This window comes from Magnolia sinica, chromosome 10 (genome assembly GCF_029962835.1).
Source record: "Magnolia sinica isolate HGM2019 chromosome 10, MsV1, whole genome shotgun sequence".
In the NCBI taxonomy this organism is placed as follows: domain Eukaryota; kingdom Viridiplantae; phylum Streptophyta; class Magnoliopsida; order Magnoliales; family Magnoliaceae; genus Magnolia; species Magnolia sinica.
This window is the reverse complement of record NC_080582.1, coordinates 6,883,179-6,886,206: the sequence shown is the minus strand read 5'-3', so window position 1 is coordinate 6,886,206 and position 3,028 is coordinate 6,883,179. Positions and strand designations below refer to the sequence as shown.

The following is a 3,028-nucleotide window of genomic DNA, read 5'->3' as shown; positions in this document are numbered from 1 at the left end:
TGAACCGCCTCAGCTGTAGGCCAAAATGGTCACTCTTAGACCGAAATCTCGCCATTAAGCCGATGGACGGTGTTGATTCCCCATGCAACACTGATCATGGGCCCCACCAACAGAGAAGCTTGGTGCGCAAGTCTGGCTTGCGCACGCGGCTGCGTAAGAGGTCCCACCAACTCTCAGGCCCTGGGGCTATAAGAAAGAAGGAGGAAAGCATAGAAGGGATCGGCTGCAGGAGTGAACGAGCAGGGTGGGGTCTTGGCTTTGACGAAGGAAGAGAAACGGAGATAGAAAGGGAGCAGGGGCGTGGCTGCTAGCACGTTAGCTGGGACGTGGGAGAAAGAGGGAGGAGCCTGGTTTTTCTCTTCCTTTACTTTATATTTCCTTTATTTTTTAATGTTCAGCCCATCCATGTGTAGCTAATCCTCTTAGCTGGGGCTAAGAGGTGAAGCCTGTAGCGAGATGGGAGACACTATTTCATGCATTTAATTTAAATTTCTGAACTGAACTTGGTTTTAAGTTGATTATTAAAGGAATATTTTCTCAGTCTTTAATGGTCTGTTGTGACTGAAATTACAATGGGTTTGCAATGGCTTTGAATATTTCTTTTTCTCTATTTTTATGTTTATGAAGTCAGGAAGCCCTGTTGTTCATCATTGCTCCATGGGCATGGTAGGATGACAGTACCCTTCCTGATCTTCACACATTGTTGATTGGTTGGTAATTGGTTTAATCCTGTTGTTTACTTTGTCTCCTGGGCATGGTTAGATGATGGAATCCATTCTAATTCATATACCATTCATCTCGTAAAGCCTAAATCAAGTAAGTTCAGTTTAATTTCCATGATTCCTGATGCAAGCATAAGATCTCCCTGATCTCTACAGGTGGATCCTCTGAAACCCTAGTTTCCTTCCTCTGAATTCCTTAAAAGTTTTAGATAATTATTCCACAATTATTTCTTAAATTCTATTTGGTTTAGATTTCATCCTAGACTAGTTCTATTTCTACCTAGTTTCAGGAAACGTACAGGTATCAGTCCCTGTGGATTCGACCTCGGTCTTACCGAGTTTATTACTACATCACAACCCTATACTTGGGGAGTGAACAATTGACGCTCGCTCCTAAGTCAAGAAGTGCATGATCAATTCGATGGTCCCCGATTACACATGATATGGTTGGGCTACCGGGATCCTTGAATTTCTGCGGCACGTCTTGCTTCAGGATGGCACTCACTTTCTAAGTTAAGAAGATTTTCTTTGGAATAATTTGCCGTCTTTTGATTGTGCATAAATCTTTCAGAAATTTGGTATATGAAAGAATCTGTTTCACGACATCAAGTAGAGGAATATTAACTTTCACTTGTTTCAACACCTCAAAAATATCCTGAGAGTTAGAAAAACGTTTTGGTGCAACCAACCGTTGGGGGAATGGAGCAACTGACTTCTCTAGAAGTTCCGGTTCTAATTTTTGTGGGGCATCACTAGATCCATCATTGTTGTCCTCTTCTGGTTCTTGAGGCTTTTCGGGCCTAACCGGAAGAGTTTTATCAATGATCTTCCTACTCCTAAGAGTGGTGATGGATTTAGCATGCCCCATCTGATTTGAAGAGCTGGGATCACTAATCTCGTACTGCAGTTTAGGGTTGGGGAGAGGTTGTGCAGGAAGCATCCCCTTTTCTATAACCGTCATACGAGAATCTATTTTTTGAATAAAATCTGTAATTCCCCACATTGCCTGAGTCAGCTCTTGTATGGAATTTTGAACCGGTTCCTCTTGAGGTTTCACTTGATTTGGATTTTGATTGAAGAAACCTTGAGGGGTAGCCGTTTGTCCATTCCTCCAACTAAAGTTTGGATGATTTTTCCAACTAGGATTGTACGTATTGGAGTTAGGTCCAGTAAAAGGTCTTTGATAGTTGTTTACGGCATTAGCTTGTTCATTCAACACTCCTCGAAAGGCGGGTATTGTAAGACAATTTTCAGTTGTATGAATGTTGCAATCACAGATGCCGCAAACAATTTCATTAACCTTATCCTTCTTTCCTTCCATGGCCTCAACTTTCCTTATGAGCGTAGTCACTTTACACTTGAGATCATCCTCTTCTTTCAAGAGATATAATCCACTTTTCTCTTTTAATTGAGTCGGCCTAGACGTGGTGTTCGACTTTGGGTAATAGTCCCATGATTGTGTTTTTTCAGCAAGACTATCGACGTAATCCCATACCTCGTCGACATCTTTATTAATGAACTCTCCATTACACATTGTCTCGACCATTTGGCGCATGGAAGATGTCAGTCTATCGTAGAAGAAATTTGTAATGCGCAACGTTTCAAATCTGTGTTGTGGGCATGAACTGACCAAATCTTTGAACCTTTCCCAACATTGGAAGAATATTTCATCTTCCTTTTGGGCAAAGTTCATGATTGCTTTTTTGAGGGTAATCGTTTTATGATGTGGGAAGAATTTTTTATGAATTTCCTCTGCATGTTGTTCCATGTACCAATGGATATAGGACGCAGTGAATGTAACCACGTCTTAGCCTTCTCTTTTAAGGAAAAAGGAAAGAGTTTCAGCCTGATTGTATCCTCAGATACAATAGGAAAATATAATGTAGCTATAATCTCATCGAACTCTTTCAAATGTAAATATGGACTTTCTGATTCAAGTCCATGGAATTTAGGAAGGAGTTGGATAACTCCTAGCTTGATGTCCATTTCTCCCGTGTTTTCAGGGAAAATCATGCGTGAGGGCGTACTCACTCCCGCCGGTTGTAGATAATCTCGTAAAGTACGAGGCGGGGGTGCTTGATGCACCTCATTCTCATCTTGGGTATCCTCCACCCTGGGTGGAAGTAGAAGAGGTTGGTCTTCAGCCATAATTCAATTAACTCAGGGGATTTCGAGTGGTGTCTAGTCCTGCGATGGATAGTCAACCCCTCAACCAATCCTCCTTCAGTCAAGAGACGTCGAGTGTTGTCACGGGCCCACTTGGGCATGAAACACTCGCAGCCCTCAATCAAATTCGAACGAAAAGA

At 42.0% G+C, this 3,028-nt stretch overlaps 1 non-coding gene across 1 annotated transcript; it reads left to right on the top strand.

Moving 5' to 3' along the window:
* The first annotated feature begins 2,326 nt into the window (after nt 1-2,326).
* Nucleotides 2,327-2,433, top strand: LOC131217857 (small nucleolar RNA R71). Its single transcript, XR_009157444.1, has one exon. It is a non-coding gene; the product is annotated as a small nucleolar RNA R71 (small nucleolar RNA).
* Nucleotides 2,434-3,028: the final 595 nt, after the last annotated feature.